Here is a 24,306-nt window from a genome sequence, read left to right on the forward strand (position 1 = left end):
TAAAACTTAATTAGCAATAAAGCCATTAAGAATCTATGGCGTCCTCCTTTTATACTATACCAAAAAAGCACACAAGATTAAATGATTCAACAAGTGGTAATGGAATTTGTAGTAATGTAGCACATTTCTTAAATCCCTGTATTACTATGTTTTCCTATATGAGGGGGAAATTGTCTGATGGATTTTATTGGGTGATGACCGATGGGTCATTCTGTACATCCATCAAGCATTCTTAGAGAATTGCTGCAGTGAGTATGTGTATGAGTGAAGGTTCAGGCATACGTTTTATTCTTACTTTGTTACATTTTTTGCTTGATTCATAATTGTTTTGGAGTTATCAAACATTCAGAGTGGCTATGGGAGCGCAATTTGCTCCTAACAAAGCAAATTCATAAATGGAACATTTGAGAAAAAATATATTTATGCAATGTTTTTTCAAAATGTGTATTTTGAAGCATTTTATGTTTTGCATGGTTCCTATACAATGAACTGTTACATGCTGCGTAAATTCTATTTGCACATGATTCTTCTATGTTCATTTCATTGGATACAAATTACAAGACATAATATTGAACTAAGTAGGGAAACTGCAGCATAGGTTCATAGGTGTTTACTAGGCTAACGATCACAAGGGCCTTTTTAAGCCTAGCCACACATTCCAAATCTCTGACGAGATCTGATACCCTTGATAAGTATAAGCATGGGCCTTTGAGATGAACCATTTACAGGTTTCCTGTTTGCATTAGACACATTGGTGCCAAACCAGGGATGAATTTGTAGTTTCTCATCCAATTGTCCAAGTTGCACTTGAATTGGATTAGGAAAGACTTAGATGCCATACTTTGTTTTATGTTGCGTGACATAGAATGATTTCCTCACCACTGTAAACACGTGATGATTAAAGGCTAGATTACTATCTATGTGTGTCCCTAAGTCCCTGACTACTGGGTAACCTCTAAGCGGTGTGTTGTCAATATGATAGTTACCAGGGATGGATGACTTCCCAAATAATACTATTATGCATTTCTTGGCATTTAGTTTTAGCCCATGACTTTGACACCAGTTGTTTGTCTGTGTCAGTCCCTCCTGGAGAACATTTGTGTCAGTGTGACATTCAATGACAGCTCCTAATTTGCAATAATTTGCAAATTTAGTCAGCCAGAGACCATTAACATTGGCCTTGACTTCTGAGAAGTCAACATGTTTCTACATGCTTTTACCTGCAGAAAATATGCCTCCATTTCCATATTCTGACCAAACCAAAAGGAAATAGTTGGGAGCAGATTCTGTCTATCTAAACCACCTAAATGTAAACTAAATAAAAACAACATTAAAATACATAATCATCAAATCCTAATACAGCCTTCATCAGAGTAACAGACTGCACCAAATAAACTGTCACATAAATAAATATTTTTCTGAGCTAGAGCTTGATCATTTATGAGATTATTTATTATAAAATCTATGCAAAGTGAATTGATATTCAGTAGTACTTAATGTAGCCAATTTAAGGCAATGAGAAATGTTATTTCTAAGTAAAAATGGATGAATGAATGAATACATGAGGGATCTGGGTGATGCAATAAATATCATGTACTATGGAATTTTAAAACTTGAATTCACGTCTTTGTCACTTGTGAAACTTGTTCTAAAACCTAATAGATCCTATTTTATGTCTCACACACCAGAACTCCATGCAGTCACATTTGCTACAATGACCTACAATACGTATTATTGTTTAATAAATTCATGTGTCCTATTTTAGGTTGTATAATGTATGTCTCATGCAGGTCAGTTTCACAATGAATTAGAAATGTTTCTCTCAAACCCTATTTCAGCCATTTTTAGGACAAGGAAAAATATTATATACACTAAAAATAAGCACCAGTCCCCCCCAAAAAAATTATCATCCCTTAAATTAACATTTCAAACTTGTCTGACATTCAGTTTGTGATTACACATTTAATCCATTTAATAGTTGCAGTGGGGCCAGAACCTGTCCTGGCACTCACTTTTTACAAGGTAGTGGTACTAATTTAGAATGTGGCATAAGCACGTTGAAGGATGTACACACATATACACAAACACACATAACACAAACCTTTTGACATCTTGGAGGATTTTGTCTTCACATATGGCACATCTTTTAGATGGGACTAAAACAATAACTAGAACTAATTAAAGATAAAATAAAGACATAATTGTATCCAACCAATCAGGAAAAACATTGCAAACAAAGCTAATCTGATCCTAAATTAAGCTAAACAAAATTAAACTACCAAAAATGATAGATAAAATACTAAAGCCATTATATTCAAAAGTAACTCACACTAAACTAATAAAATAATACCAAATGTACTTGGTAAAATAAAAACAAAATCATGAAAGTCATCATAGAACTAAAGAACTACTAATGAGACAACCCATTTATTGAAATTTGTGGAACATATGTAAAAAACCTGTTCAGTACTCAAAAAAGCAAATAACATAATAACATCTAGTTTGCATTAATGGAAACAGCAATTCATAAGGAAGAAAAAAATACAAGGTCTAGTTCATGCAATAAAATAAATATCTTCTGCAGTAATATTACAGAACTTGGTATCATGAGCGGAAACCTATTCCCTAATCTTCAACGTGCAATATGTCATGTATCACACTCTGTATCATCCCCACCGATTCCATCTGTGCATGTGTAGCTAGGTATACTCACTGTACTGAAGTGAGTACATTTTGTCTGAGCATCTCTCAGAAACTTTATAGTTCAGACAGCACAGAATGTTTAGAAATGTGTGAACTATTAAACAATAATGTACAAAATATGCTTTTCTGAGAAGAATGCACCTTTAACATAGCCATTTTATGGCTGCAACAATTGAAAATAAAGTTTCCTTTTCCAAAGAGTATAGGGGTAGCATTTTAAGAGTTGAGTACATTTTTAAATGATAGGTGGGCAGTGGAGGACAGCAGCATGAGGTCTGAGTATAAAATATAAATTTCTGGCTTTACCCCTGTAACTGACTAGCCTGTTTATAACATATAGTGCTGCAGTCTAGTAAAAGAAGAAAAAATGCACAAACCACCAAGAAAATCATTGCACAAGCAGTATGCAGGCAAGTACCTACTTGTTTGTCTGAATAAAGAAAGCATCCTTGTACTGAATTGGATGTGTTGGCTTGATTTAAAGCACATGTTGGATTATTTCTGGGCTCACTGGCTTTTATTGCCTACATACTGCTTGTGCAACAATTTTCTTGGTGATAGTGCTGCAGTCTGCCTACTAAAAGTAGGACTCCTGGCATAGCTTGAGAAATTTCAGAGATTTTTAAAAAGAGTGGGGGGGGGGGGTGGAATGCATGAAAAGACACATATTTCATTAGAGTTTTGGACACATATCTATATCTTAAACACATCTTAAAGTACTGTGCTTGGTATATAAAGCCATGATTGGTCAAGTTATGCCCAAAAATATGTGGCTATACTTTACAGAAATGGAGCCAAGAAATGAACCAGTAAACTAATGCTTAGAATTAACATTTAACATTATGCAAAATTCATTAGTAAGTGATTAGCAAAAGCTTTACTGTATTTAAAACATTTAATAAAATTAAACACCTCATTTAGCAATATGCAACCATAACATCATTAAGTATATGGGCTACAGAAAATGCAAACACAGGATAATGACAGTGACTTGTTATGAAAGCCAATACGTTTTACACTTGATACAAAACCTATGAAGCTAGCCACTAACATTAATATATACCACTTTTGGATTTATAGCAATCGAATATTGATTTTTTTTTCAGTTATGTACTCACAGTGAGATTGTATCACATCTAAATGCGTCAGATTAGCTGCATTCTTGTAAGAAACTATTCACACATACAAGAGCATTCCCCTTAAACAATGTATTGATAAAATGTCTCAAACTTCAAGCAAATTAATTTCACATCTCCCATAATATTCTTGTTGTCCTTCATCAATGTATCTCACAAGAATCTGTACTAGTACCTAAGTATCGCCTTGCTGATGTTACAGGAACAGCGATAATAATTTATATTGATATATTATCAGAACTTTTCACTGGAAGCTTACTGAATACACAAGTTGTTTTTGTCTTACTATGTAGCTAGTTTGCAAACTCAAGTAAAGCAGTATTTGCAGATTCATTTCATCCTATCACTTCAAAGGACACCAATACACATCTCACTTCAGAGATTAGTGGCTTACCCTCTGTACAAGATCTCACATAATTACTCTGCAGGAGTGCAGACTTGTTTTGTCCCTCCTTGACAGCATGACAAGTATGAATATGAACAAATATCTATACCTCCTTACTATCTCTTTTTCACTTCCTTACTTCAATCAATTTCTAAATGTTATAACCCTGATTTTTCTCTGATTTTATAAAGCAATCTCTATTTGTACTGTACTAATTTACTTTTATCTCTAAACCAGATGAAATTTCTCTGAATATTAAATCATTGCCATATTAGCTGTATGTATTCTTAAACAGTGTTTTCATGTCATGTCAAATTTGTTATAATTATTTAAACCATAGATAATTTCATATTATTTTTCCAGATTATAAAATTATTACTCTTAAAATGCTTTTGTAATACTTTGGATCTTTCCTCCCCAGGCCTCCACTGAAAATGAGCATCTACCCCTTCCTGGTAATCAAATGTCAAGAATTGAATGACTCATATATGCAGCCTTACAATATACTCTTTGAGCTTATAAAAGATGATCATAGCTGGTTCAACCAGCACCCTGGGCCAGCATTAGGAAGCAGTGGCCCACCCCTCAGCTCTTCAAGTGAAGAGCAAAAACAAAACAAAACAAACAACAAAATAGCACGTCATTCACTCTAACAGGCTGATCAGTAACCAATCAGCTTATTATAGTTATATCAACGCATCTATATCATATTATCACATGATGAAAAGAGCGAACGCTCTTTCATCAAACCGATAATATTGAAACAAGAAAAAAATGAACACACGAAACAGTGAATGTTTTCTCAGGGAAGAAATTTGCTGCTCTGAAAAAACAAAAAAGTTTAAACACAAAATGAAGTGGGGGGCTTCAACCCCCACACCCCTCAATGTGGGGGGCTGTACCCCCCAACTTAAATATACCAACTCTGAGAGCTCACCATAGTGGAGGAAATGGCAAAGTCCTGAAAACAGCACACTGATTTTTTTCCCTGGGGAAAAAAATTGATGTTCCGTGACTTCGCTATTTTCTTCTTTCAAAATTATTAGATCGATGAAAGAGCATTCGCTCTTTTCATCGTCCGATAATGTGATATAGACCCATATCAACACCTTCCACCTACTGTATTCATGAGCAAAAGATAAAAAAAATGGACATTCCTTCTACAGGCCCACAAACCAGGTGGCCAGATGCACCCCCCAGCCATTCATGTCCTGTTTGTCCATCCCTGCCCCCAACCCTCCTTCAACATACCCTGCCTGCATGGAGCTCTACAAAACTGATGCTTTAGTTAAAAAAAAAAATATATATATATATATATATATATATATATATATATATATATAAATAAATAAAACAAATCTCCTTTTTAAACTGTAGTAAACTGCCTCCTACGAATGTAGCAAACAGTTGTTACAGTTTATACCCTGTCTGCGCAGAGCGCTACAGCGCTCAGGTTTTAGTTAAAAAAAATGTTTTGAACTGTAGCAAACTGCTTGCAACAATTTAGACCACACATGGAGTGCTGCAGCACTCAGGCTCAACTGAAAATGCAATGCTGGATTTTAGAAGTCCCTCAACACTTTTTACCCAAGGTAGTCCTCCCTCTCACCCTGCCCTAGCTAAGGTACGGATATGGAATTTACTCAAGAGTGGGTTATGGTCTGGGACACATGGCTCTGTTAGGGGAGTCTGATGAGAATGCTCAGATATAGACTAACCTGAGTTTGGAGTGGGATAGGGGTATTCTTCTGGCTATATGGACTCATCTTTGCTGTATACAAATTACATATACAGCCATGAGTTGCTCTCTGCCCATTTTATACCTATCAGTAACCTCCTGGAAAGAGAACTGGTTAACATGAGGCACAGGCAGCAGCTGGTAGGACACCATTATTGCTGTGCGAGGCGAGTAGATGATACAGACACTTCCCCAGCATGTTTGCCTTCAGAGCCATTGCTGCCATAAATGGAAGTAAGCCCCTTTCTCAAATATCAGTCTCTGGTTGAAATGCTTTGTGTGAGTGCAGTGGTCTACAAAGCATAAATTCCAGCTTGTGTGGCTGCAGCTTAAAGCACTGCAGAATTATATATAGCCCACAAGATATCACATATGATAGTGCTTTTTTCATTTGCATGCTCGTTCCTAGGTGGTTCTTCAGGAATGGCCTACACAGCTTAATATCTGCATCTTTAGTGGTGTGCTTGACCTCAGGCATACATTGTTTTGAACTTTGGCCCATAAAATGCAGCAGCAGTTTTGTTTTAGATTAGGCTGGGCAGTGCAGATACTCTTATCTAGTTTGTTCACTGTTTTAAAAGGGAATATAACTGCTATACTTTGCAGATGGTATGTATGTTATAGTTACATTGTACAATTATTTTTATTATCTTATATTATCTTATCTTATCCAAATGTGCTATTACAAGCCATGCAGTATGATTGCACTGGAAATGGATTCATATGATTGCATTGGAACTGGATTAACAAAACCAACTAAGAATTAAAACTGCAAACCACGTTTTAATTTCTGTTCAGTATATTTTTTCTCTTTAAGTAGATAACTCTGAATTGTGTTACAGTGGTGGCTGGTGACTTCAAATTAAAGGGGGGCTGGAAGAGACAGATGAATGGGTGGAGCCAATGGGAAGGGGTGTGACTACCTAGAAAGAGGTGGAGCTATACTCAGAACCACAAAAACTGGGACTTTAATTAAATAATGCTGCCCCGGGTGCCAAACTGTCATTATGAGAGTCCAATCAAGACAAAATGAAGTGTAGAAGAAAATAAATATTTCAATACATTGCTACATGACAGCTTACTTAATATCTAGATGGAAACAAAAAGGTTGAGAGGCATGAAAAAATAAATTACTTTTCAAATACATTACTGGAATGTCAGTTAAAATCAAGTATAAAAAAAACAAGCAAAACTCAACTCAAACCACTTCTCCTTGCACTGCAGTTCTAATTATAATTTATATTCAGCTTTATAAAAGTACCAAGTAACATGCTGAAAGTAGCAATCTCTGGGATGCCCCCCACTTGTAAAAATGTTTCTTATCCAAAAAAGACCTGCTGCCTGTCAACAACTATCTACTTGTTTCATGGGGAAAACATGATCAAAGTAAAAAATGAACAGCAAACAAGAAACAAGGTCAAGATAAATTGGTTTACTATCAAATTTTCGAATGTAACTCTGTCGACTGCACTTTTGTCGAACACGGAAAATCAAAAATGGTAATGCTCCAAAAGCCAGCCTAGGAACGGGTTTTAACACGAGTCAAGATAGCTGTTCACTGCTATTGCCGAACTACAAACCTTTCCCCTATCTCGACCCATGTTAAAACCCGTTCTTAGATTGGCTTTTGGAGTTCATTACCGTTTTCAATTTCCCATGTTCGACAAAAGTGCAGTTGACGGAGTTACATTAGAAAATTTGATAGTAAACCGATAAATTGCTTAAAGAATTACTGCACAGGTTATGGACCACACATGATAGATTGCCATTCTGTTTAGTTTACTGGTAAAGCCTGCAAAGATGACTGCAAGTCTCCAACAAATGTAGTGAGCTTCTGAAAATACTGTAGTCCTATCCTTTATTACAAATACTGTCATATGCATTTCAATACGTAAGGCTTATATGTTATCTAGTTATGTAAATATTCTCTGCATAGTAACAACAAAAAGGCTTTCAATGTTGGTAATCCTTTAACAGTATGCTTATTAAATCTTACTTGCATCTTACAATCTCAGATAAGCTTACCTGATGGTCATTAAAGCCTTGCTACTTAAACATAGAGCAACAGGCAGTGCAACAACATGCATTTTCTGAATAATAATAAGCATAAATCATCAGTATAAAAATATGACAGAAAACCAGAACATTCTGCAAAATCAAGGACAGATGAAAATCCACTGTAGTACTTGTGTTTACCTGGGATGGGGGGATACTCTGCACACTTACACTGCATAACTGCTCCTTGCCTTGCTTGGACATGTCCAGAGTCACTACATGGGGGAGTGGATTGCAACAAGCATGTCACAATTTGAAATGTCTCTGGCTGACGGTGATGGCCCTGATACATTTGTCATACCTCTCAACCTCAGAGCAAGAAATCTGAACAGAGCCATAAAAAGAAGTGGGACAAAGGCCCAAAAATAAGGATGATTTTTAAATATTGCTCTTATAAACTTAGAAAGATAATAGAATAGTAGGTCTTGCATTACTATGAATTTTCTGAAGGGTATGAAATCTGAAACGCAAATGTCTGTCATTATTTTCTAACTTCAATCTTTAATGATTTGCCACTAGTTTGTCAGAAACCCACAATTTTATGAAAAAACAGGCCAAAAATGTAATGCAAAAATATAAAACAGCCACACAATACAGCTGGGAACCTGTCAAAGAAGGGACACTTTTTAATATTAGTACTGTTAAGTTGAGCAGCTGACAAAAATAGGAGATCTACATGCATTTCTGAAATAAAAGTAATCTATAACTCTGATCATTACAATTATTTCTTAATTGTAAACCTTCCTCATTTTCTTCCAAAATTGCAGAGGGATTGTTAGGGGGAGAGCAACATTTTGAGCCAAAATTGGGGACAGTTGAGAGGTTTGGATATACCTAATTCTATAAAGTGATTTATTTGCACGTACCTCTCAACCTCTTAATGCAAGAAATCTGGACAAGGCCACATATATTGGGAAAACGTACAGACTGTACTAAAATTGCTGTTTTATAAACTTAGTTGATAAAATAACAGGACGTACATTAGCATGCATTTTTCTGAAGGGTATGAAGTCTGAAACTCAATGTCTGTTATTATTTAGTGACTTCATTCCTAAATGATCTGCCAGAAAACCACACATTTTATTTATGAGGAACAAAACAAAAATAAGAAGCAAAAATCTATTCATTCTGTGAAAATCTGGACAGTTGAGAGGTACAGTTCAGCCGGGGCTGTCACTGAGTTTGCTGCCCTTTCCCTCTCACAAAATCATGGTTGAATGGGGACTCCCTCCTGCAGCCATTCCTATGTCCCATTATTTGGCTATTTCACCCCATTTACCTTAAACACTGTAATGTGCATACTGCTTTACTTCTACGATGATTTGGATTTCATTTAAAAGTTTTATTTTACATTTTACAGCACAAAAACTAATATACATCTGCTAAACAAAGCAATGCAGTCTCGCAGTGAAAATAGACTTAGCATTAAAACTTCTCTGTCCTTGAAACTCACATTCATTGAAACAGCATTGAAACTCACATTCAAAGAAAATGCATCTGGCCAGTGGCAGATAAAGATTAACTTTGGGCTGTTTTCAAATCACAGGTCCCTTGCACACCAAACATGCATGTGTTCTTTGATACACCTTCCTGACAATATTAAATTATATTCCTTGTATAATACAGTACAGTTGTTAGAGGGTGTTTTAAATGTATTGTTTTGAACATTTTTCCAGTAAATAATGAAACAAAATGCATGCACCGATAATGACAAAACTGCCCAATTCAGAACATTTCCATCATAAAAGTCTACTCAAACTTCTACAATCCACCAGTATCAGTAAATATGCACAATCTCTGCAGAAATAAAAGTCATCTAAATAATTCCACATTAAAGAGATCTGTAACTAATGAAGAGGTTGCTGCTAGCAAACAACGTTATATTTCATTGTTTCATCTACAAATAAAGTGCCTGTTGCCCTTGAGGAATAAATAGCCCATGTTACATTAAAAAAATGATAAACTAGTAATATTGCAATAGGGAATGGATGGCAAACTGACAACAGGTTCATAGTTACTAGGTATCTCCGCCAAAGAGGACATTGTCAGGATTGCAGCATCCACCCCCTTTTAAAGTACAACACAGTACAGTATCAGCAATGCCTCTACATACTGCAGGAGTAGAACCCACAGCCTTCTGGCTTTGAAAGCAAGTACACTACCTGTTGTGCTATTAACAATGCAAGCCATCGCACCATAAGCAGCACTAAACTTCTATTCCCCTGAAGCTCTTAGCTCCTTGTAAAATCCACACGACACTCAACTCTATCTCTCAACATCGCAGCACAAGAGCATAAGAAATCTGGAAAAAGCCAACATTTATTGGGGGGGGGGGCAAAAGCTCAAAAACCAGGGACATATTTTAAACATTGCTTGTATAACTTTGGGAAGTTGCTAGAATAAAATGCTGTGCTACCACCATGCATTTCACTGCTGAGACTTGAACCCAGGATCCTATGCACTACAGCTAGCGCAATATACCACTATGCCAAATCAGCTGTGTCTTGAAAGACAGGAAGACTGAAACATAAATGGCTATCATTTAGTGAATTCAGTTCTCCGAATAGCTCTCAAGCTCTTAGCACAAAACACCCGGACAAAGCCAATAATGGGGGAATACAGCTCCCAAACATATTCAGTGAATTTAGTTCTCACCATAGCTCTCAACCTCTTAGCAGAAAAAAAACTACACAAAGCCAATAATGGGGGAATACAGACCCAAACATAGGGACAAAATTCAAATATTGATCTTATAAACTTAGAATATTGCTAGAATAAAATGTTTTGTTACCATGTACTTTCTGAAGAATATGAAGTCTGAAATTCAAATGCCTGAAAAACCACAGATTTTATGAGGAACAGAACAAAACTATGAGGCAAAAATTTGAATGCCTTATACAAGTGGTGGTGGGTAGGGAATTTGAGTATATGCTACATGTACCAAATGTTGTGGGTTTGAACCTGGGTTTCTCTCTAGCCACCAGTTATAGGTAACTGGGGCATTTCACACACATGACTAATGATGCAACTCAAACATTCTGTACAGCACATGCTTCTATAAACTCTTTTAAGTTCCTCAACAGGGAATCACTTTATTTCATAATGAGCCTGATTAATCTACCTGATTTGTATAATGCCTTCTTTTCTCAACATACTGTAGTTGCAGAATCTGTATATACCATTACCAGTATTTTTATTTATATAATAAAGAGTAAAACAGTAGATTGCTTTGGATTTTACACCTAACATAGAGCCATTGCTGTTTGTTGAAAATGGTCCCCAGGCAACCTGCCACAGTACTCTCTTTTAAATAGTGATAATTGCTGTTTGCTTATTTTTCTGATACTGTTATTTTATTTGTAAATGCCATAGCTGATAATGCATTGTTTATTCATTTTGCAGTGCATCAACAGCTCTTTTCCAAATACTGCAGTGAGTCACAGAGCTCTTCTAGCTGTGTTGCTATCAGCTTATTTTTATTAAAGAAGAGTGCATTCATGTTCATCAGTGTATGTATGTGTGTGTGTGTGTGTGTGTGTGTGTGTGTGTGTGTGTGTGTGTGTGTGTGTGTGTGTGTGTGTGTGTGTATGTGTGCGTGTGTGCGTGTGTGTGTGTGTGTGTGTGTGTGTGTGTGTGTGTGTGTGTGCGTGTGTGTGTGTGTGTGTGTGTATTTATGTGTGTGTGAATGTAAGTGCATGTGCACATGCAAGTGACTCATTTTACCACAATTACTTTATTACAACAATAACTCATAATGGGGGTCAGCAACAGTTTCTCAATACCTTAAAGCAGCCAAACAACGCCTTTTCTCAGTACCTTAAAGCAGCCTGTTCCTCCATAAGCTCCATTTCAACCTTTCCTCCATAAAGCAGCACAGCCTGTTCCTCCTCCATAAAGCTAGTAGTTCTGTTTCTGGCACTGGCTGGACTGCCAAGCACTCATGCGTTCCCAGACTGCAGACCTTGCAGTCTGACCCCCTTCTAGTCTATGTGGCTGTAATCGCATATACTTCTGGGGCATTTGTGAGACTGCTGCCTGCTTTTGAATCCAAACTGGTTAAACAGTAGTCTGGATTCGATTGTCAACTCACTCATGCGTGAGTTTTTGGGAGTTTTTTATGTTTGGTTTTCAGCTGGGGGGGCTGCAGTCATGCAGTCTAATAGGACGAGTCGCCACTGTTGTGTTATCTGTTCAAGGGTTAATGGACTGGTTACATTTAGAAGGAAATAATTCATCTCGCCTATGCAAAATGTGGATTGTCTTTAAATGTATGCAAACTGTAAATTATGTTTTTAAATGCCTCAAATTTTCAGGTATTAAAGCAAAGTGGGAACCAAATATTTGGCAAGGCTTGTAGGAAGAGGTGGTGTAAAGCCACAACTACTAAAATATCAGCTGTAAAACTCTGGCCTATATCTTCCATGAAAAAAAAAATTGTATCTGCTGCCTGTCCTTTTAAAGTTCGTAGAAAGGAAAAGCTCCTGTCAAAGTACAATAATGTCTTAAGGCAGGTAGAGTATCTACTAAACTTAAAAAAAAAAAAAAAAAAAAGATTATGTTCTGAGCCAGTGTTGGTGACGTCTTATTTTACTAAGGAATTCAGTTTAAATATCTAGTTATCTGAAGTAGGTTTGGTGGTAGTATCATTTAATGGTGTTCAAGATAAGTAGATGATTGTGTACTTCATCAGGAATTGCTTACATAATGCTGAAGTATTCGGTTTCTGAAAAGGAATTATGGGCTTTGCAATGGACCTCCTACTCTTTAAGACAGCTGTTAGACACTTTAATTTAGTGACTAAGGTTGCCACCTTTTCAAATGCCAAAAGTTGGACATTTTTTTGCAGAGAAGTGAGATTTTGCAGGACAAAACATACCCATGGCCAGTGTAAAGGGCAGAACTTCACTTTTTTGTACAAATAAAAGCTGATTCTTCTAGCATTTGAGTTTCTTATGCTGTTTCATATAACATTTAAGCGTTTCATAAAGAAAACAACTGTTTTATGCTACTGTTAAAGAAAACTTGGGAAATATTTTTTGCCTAAAATCTCAGGACATTTGCATTTTGTAGGTATTTTTTGCAGGATACAACTGCCCAAAGAGGGATTGTCCCTCACAAAGAGGGACAGGTGGTAACCCTACTAGTGACAGATCATGCCCTATTACTGTGGCTGAGTTAGCAGCAGGAAGGCACTACAGATTTATGCTACTAGAAACTATCACTTCAAACTCTCTAGTGAACTGTCAAACACTGACCCAGACTGGTTAATTAGAACACTGATAGGTTATCTATTTCTTACAACCCATCTCTGGGTGTCCAAATCTGATAATTTTACATAGGGGGTACTTGTGACATCTTATGCCAGACATAACAGGAAGCATTTCTACAGGGTAAGAACATGATGGATAGGAACTACAGGTAGAGGGGAAAACATTTTTGTTGTGAGATATCCTGCCTAGCGGGATGTAATCATACAGAATTAAATGAATTCCCAAAGGAACTATAGATGTAGTAAGCAGCACAAAGTGAGACACACCTCATTTAAAATAATGTAAATCAGAGCCATACAATGTTTTTCTCTGATATGGAGCACAGCCACTGAACAGGCAGGATTGCTCAAAGGTGGAATATTGTAAAAATGAGATTTGTGAGCTGGAAACAGCCTCTCTGATAGGAAAGAAAATCTATAACAGAAACCTGATAAGAAAATCTTAAGAAGCCAAATAAGTCAAACACATTGAAAGAACTGCAAAGCAATTAGAAAATTCTAAAATCAGCTTGGAAATGAGAATAAAGGTAGAATCAGACTTTAATAAAACAACCAAACAGTTTAGCAAGCACTTTTGTCTCTCTTTGTATCTCTGCAAAATGAGACTGCATCAGTCTGATGAAGTGCCCTCTAAAATTTACTAAAATTGAAAGTGTATGGATTCTTTGTTAAAGTTTGGGTTTTCTTTTACCCTCCTTTCCTAGTATATATTTTATTGCAATATTTATTTTATTCTATAATAGAAAGTTATTGCAAAGAATTAACACTCCAGACTTCACAGCCATACATCAGGTTAGAATGGGCGCACACTGTAATATAAGTAGTAAAATAAGTTGCAAAATTGTTGAGTTGGTATGAAGAGAAGAAGGAAATGCATCTTTGGAAATCTTTTTCAATGGCAGAGTTACTTTAAAGAGGAGGAAAATACACATAGTTTAGCAATGTCTTTGTGTTTCCAGGGGACATTACAGCAGTTTTAAAGAACAACGAGTGCAGTAAAAGTACACAAGCACAAACAAATAACCCCAAAAATGCACTGGGTACACCCACTGTCCACTCACTGAAATCACTTCCTTTCAAAAAAATAGTAAAATGACCTTAAACAATAAGAACAATAATGGTGACCAATAATGGTGACCACACTGCACTTGGTATGGTTTCCATATAATAAGGCTGCAGTGACAGCAAAGGAACCCCCCCCCCCCAACTTTGTTTCTACTATCTCTAGTAAAGGGTGGAAATAGGGAGTGGATGAAATTGAAAGGGACATTAGCCATAGATAAGAGACACTCCCAAACAACTGCAATATTGCATGTAAAGATCCTGGTGCATGACCCCCTTCCCTGCTTCTACCCTTTACTATGAAAAAAGTTACTGCACCAGAACTATTAGCTCAGTTACAATGATGTGACAGGAAATGCAGTTATACTTTCTGGAACATACAGGATTGTTGGTGTTACAACTCACGTCAATAGGCAGCCCACATCCTGGTTACTGGAACCACAGCACCCCAGATTTCCAAAAGAGATAACCCCATTGTAGGACTGTTTCCATGTCATGAGGATTCTACAGTGTCATTTTTTCCAGTCCTGGCGCCAGTGCATCTATCAGGATTGGGCACTTTTTTATCCTGGGTCTTGTGTACCCAGCTATCTTTTTTGTTTTTAACCTACTTCTCTCCAAGATTTAGAGTCTACATATCAGTACTGCCATCTAACAGATCACTGTGTGTTACAGGACCTCTACAATGCTTTCAGAAAGCTATGTTAGGTCCATTAATACACTGGATAAACTCAGTCTCCTAAGATAATGGAATTCCTGTCTGTTTGAAGTGTTCAGTGATAACCTGCAGTTGAAGTGCAAGTATCTCAGTTACTGTTAATGAGTTGTTTTTTTAGGCATAAACTACCTGGACCCAATTATTAATTAACCCACTAGAGGGCAAAAATGTTCTTGACCTATTCCTTTACCAACATGGCATTGATATCAGCTATCCCCCTGGTTCTCCTCTTTTTAGTTAAGTCTGATCTCAAACTGGTAACATTTTCTTTCAAAATCTCCTACCAATTAAATGCAAATAAAAAGTTTATAAACTTCAAACATACAAACCTTCTACAATTCTGTGATGAAGTGTCAAAATTCAAGTTTATTTCCCAATATAATGACATAGCAGGTAGTTATGCAAACAATACTAGATAAATGCGCTGACATGGCAGGTTTTACCAGACCTAAATAAAATGGAAACTTTTAGAAATAAATCAGTCTAGTGTTCAAATAAAAAATACTATAAAAGAAAATAGCTTTTCAGACTATATAGTAAAAACAAAATAAAAAAAAAAAAAACAGTAAAATCAAGGTTAATATTCAAACTGTTGAAGGAACTAAGACTCTATCAGGAATACAAATGTATCCCATGATTAGCTCAGAGGCAAAAGACAGTTACAAAACTTTTATTTGAGTTACATTAGAAAACAAAGAAAGAACAGCTCAGAGCATATTCAAAATAACATTCCTTCTCAGATCTGGTCGAGATAGCCAACATATTAGCAAATACATTCAGTGCAACTTTCACCCACAAAACAACTATAAAAAATTCATATAACCACTGGTACTCTCCCAAATGCAAAATTAATCCTACATGGGGCCTGAAAAACCTTATAAAGCATTCCTTAGTGGAACCTGCCCATATAGCTTTTCAAACAGAGAATAGCCACTAGGCTTGTTTCCAAAGTATAATGCAAAGCTAGTGTAATATCACTTCACTAAGGTAGACTTCACCACTAATCTCGGAAAGTAACGACCCACTTATCTCGGCTGCAGAGTCTTGGAATGTATCATAACTGACCTAGTTAACTATAGCAAACATCCTAGTTAACTATATCAAACGCCTTATAATGCTTGACCCCCACTAATCTAACTTTAAGGGTAGATCCTGTCTAGTAAATCTAGTCAATTTCTTTGAGTGTATCACAAACAGTGGACAGTGAGCATGCTACCCAGACAGTATACCCAAGCCTGTCTAAGGCTTTTGACACCATATCACATGCTAACATAATAAACAAGCTGAATGAGCTTCAAATTGACCCCCCCCCCACAAAGATAGGTGGATAGCAAATAGGCTGAGGGATAGAAAAGATGTAGTAGGGGAGGCAGGTGCATCCACAGTAAACATGAATGTGACAAGTGGTGTTACTTAGGAATCCATGCTGGAACCCCTACTATTCAGCATCTGGTTTGTAGATCTACATGCTTTAAATGGGGAGCTCTGGCTAAACCAAGTTTGCAGATCTGGTATTATACTACAGGCCTATTCTGATATGCAAAAGTTCAAACAGGAGCTTGCACATCAACAACTGATCATCACAAAAAGAGAACATTCCTGGCCATCTATAGAAAATCTGCAGTTTGTTAAAAAAGAGATTTAGAGGTGCATAACAAGTTACCAATAGGAAATGTAAGAATAACTAGAAGCCTAAGGTTGCAATCAGTGCAAAAGACAACCGTAGCATTGCTTAAAAAAAAATAGGGCCACATTCTGCAATATTAGTAAGCAAATAATTAAACAGCAATCCTGTACTGAACTTATCTCAAAATACAACTGCTCTTTTCTGATCCCAAAGACACATTTCTAATATTACTGTAGATAATTTCTTTTCTAATTTAGCTTTCTTTCCAAAACTCACTCTGGATCAATTCCCTTTGGTACTTTCATCATTAAAAGTGTTGCTATCATTCCCAAGGTGCAAAAAATGACTGACATTTATGTTGCCTTTCTATAAAGGTGATCCCTCTATGATTTCCTATAAATGTGATATGAGAGCTATGCTATTATCCTTACTAGCATTAGTTGCAAAACTGGAACATCATATAGCTGCTCTAATAAAAAATGCTGTATTGCTGAACGAACATCAGTTCTACTTTCTAAAATGTACACTATGCCGACTGAACCTAAATGAGTACTTTGAAGGGGTCATTGGCCATAGTTAAGGGGTAAAGCCAAAGAAATACAATAGTGCATGTAATTACATGAATGACTGAAACTAGTAGAGCTGTGAGCATGTAATTATATGAACGACTGACACTGTCAGAGCTGTGTGCAGGCAAATGCATGAATGACTGATAGTGGTCGAGCTGTGTGCAAGTAAATACATGAATGACTGATAGTGGTAGAGCTGTGAGCATGTAATTATATGAATGACTGACACTGGCAGAGCTGTGTGCAGGTAAATACATGAATGACCGATACTGGCAGAGCTGTGTCTAGGTAAATACATGAATGACCGATACTGGTAGAGCTGTGTGCAAGTAAATACATGAATGACCGATACTGGTAGAGCTGTGTGCAGGTAAATACATGAATGACCGATACTGGTATAGCTGTGCGCAGGTAATTACATGAATGACTTAACACTTGTAGAGCTGTGAGCAGGCAATTATATGAACAAGTGACACTGGTAGAGCTGTGTTCAGGTAAATACATGAATGACTGATAGTGGTAGAACTGTGAGCAGGTAATTACATGAATGACTGACACTTGTAGAACTGTGCTCAGGTAATTATATGAATGACTGACACTAGTAGAGCTGTGTGCAGGTAATTACATGAATGACTGACAATGGCATGGTTGTGTGCAGGTAATTACATAAATGACTGACACTAGTATAGCCATGCATAGGTAAATACATGAATCACTGACATGAATAGGGCTGCGCGCAGGTAATTACATTAATAAATGACACTGGTAGAGCTGTGCGTTTTTAATTACATGAATGACTGACACTGGTGGGGCTGTGCGCAGGTAATTACATGAATGACTGACACTGATAGTGGTGTGTGCAGGTAATTACATGAATGACTGACACTTGTCAAGCTGTGCGTAGGTAATTACATGAATGATTGACACTGGGAGGGCTGATCACTGGTATTAACATGCATGACTGACACTGGTAGAGCTGTGTGCAGGTAATTATATGAATGACTGACACTGGTAGTGTACAGGAGGGTGGAGATAAGATGAGAATAGGCAATAGTAGTTCTATCTAATGGTGTCAGGAAAGGTTTAATCCTGTATAGGAACCTGAGATTTCTGTTGTGGTCAATTGTAACACCTAAGAGTTTGGTGGTTGGCTCGGTAGATATGACAGTGCTGTTATTGGATATAACTGTGAAGTCTATTGGGGAAGACAGTGTAGGAGTAAATATCAATACTTTTGTTTTTTTAGGGTTCAGGAAGAGGCAGTACTGTAGGAACCAGTTTTCAACTATGTTAAACACTGTTTGGGTAAGGGATTGGAGTTCAGCTAAAGAAGTAGCAGAACATATTAGTGTCGAATCATCTGCATATTGTATGAAGGTGGCTTGAGGAATTTTTACATTTAAATCGTTGATAAAAACTGAGAATAGGAGAGGGCACAAAATAGAGCCTTGAGGGACACCAAGAGTAATAGGAAGATTTGTGGATAGATTATTATCCCAAAGGACTGCTTATTGCCTATTTTCTAAGTAGGACTTAAACCATTGTAATGCTTGTGTACCTAGTGAGAGGATTTTAAGTATATTTAAAAGTAGCTGATGGTTAACCATATCGAAGGCCTTTGACAGGTCAATAAAGAGTGCAGAGGATAGCAGATTGCTATTACGAGTTTTGTTAATGGAGTCAGAGAAGGACAAGAGAGCAGTGGTGGTACTGTGGAATGGCCTATACTATGCTGACAGTTGGCTAATAAGTTATATTGGAGTAAGTGATGTAGCAGTTGTCGGTGGATGCATTTTTCCATGATTTTTGCTAAAGGAGAGAGTAAGACTACTGGACAAAAGTTAGAGAGTTCAGTTGCGTTACCACCCTTATGTAGTGGGATAATATGGGAGATTTTCCAGAGAAATGGGATGGTTCCTTCAGTAATGGTTCTATTAATTAGGATGGAAATGGGATATGCCAGAACCCTAGCAGCTATTTGCAGATATCAGCTGGTAGATGGTCAGCTGAGGGGTTGCATGGTTTGAGTTTTTGAAGAAGGGTACAGATGAGGGAAGTTGGAACTGGTTGTAAATGAAATGAAAGAGGTAAGATCTTTGCGGAGGAAGACATTCTTGTGCTAGCAGAAGGTAGGGAATTAGCCAGAGATTGGACAGTCTAAGTGAAGAAGGTATTAAAGGCATCAGCGATATGCTTGGGATTGTCATGAGTGGTGATGGGATAGGTGTTTTGGAGTGAGCTGGGTATATAAGTCTGTTAATACTGTCCAAAACTTTTGTGGTTTGAGTTGATGAGTTTGCTGAAGTTGAAAGTAATATTTTTTTGTCTAGAAGTATTGATTTTTTAGTAGCATTTCTAAATTGTCTAAAGATTTGATGATCTGTAGGGTTTTAGTAATTCTCCATTTGGCCCAGATTTTATTTCTAAGTAGGATTTTATGTCTAGTCTCTTTTGTGAGCCATAGAGCAGTTTTAGTCCTAGTTCTGATAGAGTGAATAGGGGCATGACTATCAAATATTTATAAGAATTTAGTGTTAAAGTATAACACTGCATCCTCTAGTTGGAGGTGTTTACCTAATATTTAATGTAGCTAGCTATAGTTTTTTTAACAGTAGTTTTGGGAATAAACATCAGTCCTTATCTAACACATTCTGGTAACTGAATTTTCTCCAGAATTATTTCTTTATCTAATGGTGTTTTTACTTGAAGATTGCAAATACCTGCATTTATTTGTATCAGTGGTGCCCCAAAACTGAAAATGTGTTATTTAAATTACTGCTTTTTATTCCCACATTTATTTCTGAAGCTTCACATATTTGTGTTTGTTAATATTTTGCTAGTGAAATGCAGAATCCCTTTATGCATGGTGGTATTATGCTTATGACATGCTGAAGGCACTGCTTCCATTGAACGTTATTATCACTATAGAAATCACATTAGTCTGGCAGTAGTTCTCTTTTGGTCAATTTCCTTTCCAAAGGTTTAAACTTTGAGTTCCAAGAGTTGTCCACCACTGTTTTATCAGTATTTTTAGCTGTTCTAAACCCCCGGTACCCAGTATTCACTAGTTGTTGTCTTTGATTAAACTTTGCAAGTGTGGTTTGGTATTATTAAAGTAATTTATTCTCAGCATCAGCTGAGGACAACATTCTCTCCGGTAAAGGTGAACAATGTTTATAAAGCACTGGGTGACCCATTTTATGGAAATGGATGGGACAGCTAGTAGTAATAGGGCTGTCTCCTTCAAACTATTGAGAAAATCCCATAAAAATGAAACTGTTGAATGGTTCTCAAACTTATGTTATTGAAAGTGACAATAATTTATTTTAAGACTAGACTGGATGACTGCTTTAGGCAATTGTTATGGTATTTAAGCAAGCATCAAGAGCACCTGGACTGAAATGGATCCAAAGTCCATGAAAATCAAGAACATCACAAAACTGATTCCACACCCGTTTCTTGCTTGCCTTCTGAGCTAAGGGACCATTAGAGATAGAGTGGTAACACTTCTAAATACCTGGACTCAAAGTGGAGTTCTTACAGATTGGTGAAATCATTAGAAGAAAGAGAAATAAATCCATCCTGGGAGGGCAATGTACAATTCTAAGAAAAGTAGTGCAACATACCCGGGCAAGCCTTAAGCACCTTGCCAGCTATGAGTCAAACCCATAGCTAGTAGGACACCAACCTAAAGACGTCTGCATGGCTACTGCAAAGAGCTGCACCCATTTCCTCTCCGTTAAATTAGTCTTGTACAACAAAAATACAATTGTGCTCTCCTTTAAATGGGAACCTCCTGCCTAATGGCGTCACACCCATCTTAAGCAGCTTTTTCACAAGTGAGTGAAGTAAACACCTTCAGCATGACCAGACAAGCCAGACAGTACAACTTGTCAACTATGCAGGAGGAGAAAATGGCTAGTCAGCTCCTTACAGTGGGGCATCTGCCTGGCCAAACTGCATGCTGTCAGTGTTCAGAAATAATTACATATGGTTTTCATCACTATGGATATCCCTCAATGAACTGTTAGGCCTATTTGATCGGTTTATTAATGCATTTGAAATTATTTCTAAAATTGAGTATTGCTTCCCAGTCTTTATCCTACAGTCTAACTCAAACATGCATTTGCTGTAGTGTTCAGAAAACAAAATCTGTCTCTTTATGTTCCTGCCTGAGGTCTGTATTAAAAGCATGAATGCTTATGTTGTCGAATATGGAATGATCGACACATATTAAGTGAAACCACTAAATATCGAATGCCTCAAAGGTCGAAACAGCATATTTCAAAATGTTTTAGTTTGCCAAAAAACATACAAGGTGACTGACTTGACTATGTCAGTGCGAACCAAAATAATCTGAATATTAGTCATATAGAAATAGAATTGAAATGTACTATTAAATATAAGTAGTTATTGAAATACTTAAAGGGTTTTTTAAATAAAATTTATACTGAATCTTTGCACAATTCATTTTTAAATAAGTTATATTGTACTCGTGTACTGCAAGTATAAATAACAGGTTTGTATGCATCATTTCGTGATGCACTTGTGGTGTTTCAGCTATGGCTAACGCAACACTGTTTTCCCCTCGGAGTCGAGGGGCAATGCTATCATACAGTTAAATCCCAGAAAAGCAGGGATATGTTACATGTGGATGGATACATTTTCAATCTAGAAAAAGCTATGAAAGACAAAAGGTATTGGTACTACAGACTTAAGCTAAAGGAAAAGTGTAAAGGTAGAGCGATAACTGTAAAGGAAGTTCAGGGAGAATTACTATTAAAATGTTTAGCACATCACCACGCTCCAGATGCTACAGAGGTGGAGAAATGTGTAGCTTGTGATAATTTAAAGCAGAGTGCACGTTTAGCTAGGAACACACCTGCTTTAGTCGTCGATAATATTATTGCCAGCAGGTAAACAGAAGCTGCATTTTCTTTACTTTCTAGTAGGTCAATTCTACAACAAGCAAATTGGGTCAGACATAAAGAGATTTTAAATTACAGTACAGTTCCCACCACTATAGAAAGTGTAGATCCTAGTACTTGTAGTTTGAAAGAGGGTACATTCATACAGAAGCGAATGGTTGATTTGCATAATAAAGTGCATGTTTTGATGTTTTCAGCAATTGAAAATTTACGTGATTCGAGTGAAGCAGACATCTGGCTAATAGATGGAGATTTCCTGACTAAAGGATGACTTGTGTAGACAACTGTATAGCATACATGCAATGGTTAAAGTTGCAGAAAATATGAAGTGTCTTCCTTTGGTGTTTTGCCTCATGTCAAAAAAATCATATAAATCCTACAATTACTTGTGGGAGTGTCTCTTTGATCTATTAAATGAAGCAAATTTACATGTTAGTGTCAAGTTCATATTGTCTGATTTTGAAATGGCAGCCATGAAAAGTGTCAAGAACAACTTTTTTGATGTGACATGTAAAGGATGTTTATTCCACTTTGCACAGACTGTATGGCAAAAGGTGCAATCGTTGGGGTTAGCTACTTTATATGGCAAATCAGTGTCTTTCCAACTGTTTGTCAAGAAACTCTATCTTGCTCTATCTTTTTAGAAATTGTCAAAGAATTTTCCTATTGCAGGGAAAGATTTAATGTCTTATTTTTCTGACATTTATGTCTTAAGACATAGCCGCAAACAGCAAACAAGGTTATGTTCTATTGCAAGATTTCCACCTATGTTTCCAATCGCCTTCTGGAATGTTTCTGTCTTGAGCAAACTGTCATTACCTTGCACACAGAACCATGCAGAAGGATGGCACAGGAGGATTCGCTGTTTGTTAGGGAGATGTACTTGCGATATCCCCTCTGTGCTATCTGCTATCTGTTTTAATAAGAGAGCAGAACAAAATAAATGACACCCGAATACAGTTAATGTCTGGACTCCCCCCCCCCCAAAATTAAAGGAAAACTAGGGAGAGATTTCACAGGTTAGAACCTGTGTTAAGAAATAAGGCTAGTTATACTGGCGACAACTTTCTCTGAGTGGTTGCAATGCTGCTGAAAGTATAGTGCAGAACATGCGTGTTTCACAAATGGGATTTAAATAGGGTGAATTGTTCTTGATATAAACTTTAGACACAGTCACTTTTATAACATTTTATTTCATAGATTAATGTATATTAACGCAGTGTGAATTTAACACATTTCACTATATAGTGTAATTTCACCATTAGTGATTTAGTCAGTGTTTTCTTTTCTGCACTGTGTGGAATGGTGTTGGCCAACCAACACAATTTGATCATATGATTTTCTGCGTTCTGAAATTTCAGTGAATTCAGCGTTTGCTTAATATGTGTTGATCATGCTGTCTTCGACAACATAAGCATTCGTGCTTTCAATATAGACCTTCCTACCTGAACCTGCAAAACAACTAAAAAAGTTCCAGTGGCTGCCCTTTCACAGTAGATGCACCCTTTCACCAAGTTCCCTAATGCATAAAATCATTAAACTTGACCCCTGCTCACCACTAAGATTAAAACTGTCTATAGGAGAACAAGCATATTCTGCTAAAAACAATCAAAATGAAACAATTGCTTTGATCAGACCTCATTCTGGTCACACAATACATGAAAGAATCTTTGCAAAAGTTCACTCTGCTACACGGAGCCATCTGCCAAAGAAAGTAAGAATGCAACACATTACAAAGGGTTTTAAAATAAATCTGAAAGACTGCCTATCTGTGCACAATTTATATAATTCTTACAGATATGATGGTTAAACAACCACCTTGTATAGTCGCACAAATCTCATTCAAGCACTTAAGGAAATAATTCCAATATAAATAGGCTACAATTACACTGTAAGTATGTAAATACTAACAATTCTGTTTCTTTTTCAACTAAATTAGAAATTTATTGTTGAGCTTCTTTAACTGTATGCATCAATCTCCATTAAATATGTTTAAAATCAGCATGCTTATTGTTTTAATCTGTTGCTTTTTCTGAGCTCTGGTCAAGGCTGGAAAGGATCAAAAGACCAACCCATCTACTTGGTTATGAAATAAAATAACAGAAATAAAACTAAA

The sequence above is a fragment of the Protopterus annectens genome, chromosome 8.part0 (genome assembly GCF_019279795.1).
Source record: "Protopterus annectens isolate FY-2018-M chromosome 8.part0, PAN1.0, whole genome shotgun sequence".
Lineage (NCBI taxonomy): Eukaryota > Metazoa > Chordata > Ceratodontiformes > Protopteridae > Protopterus > Protopterus annectens.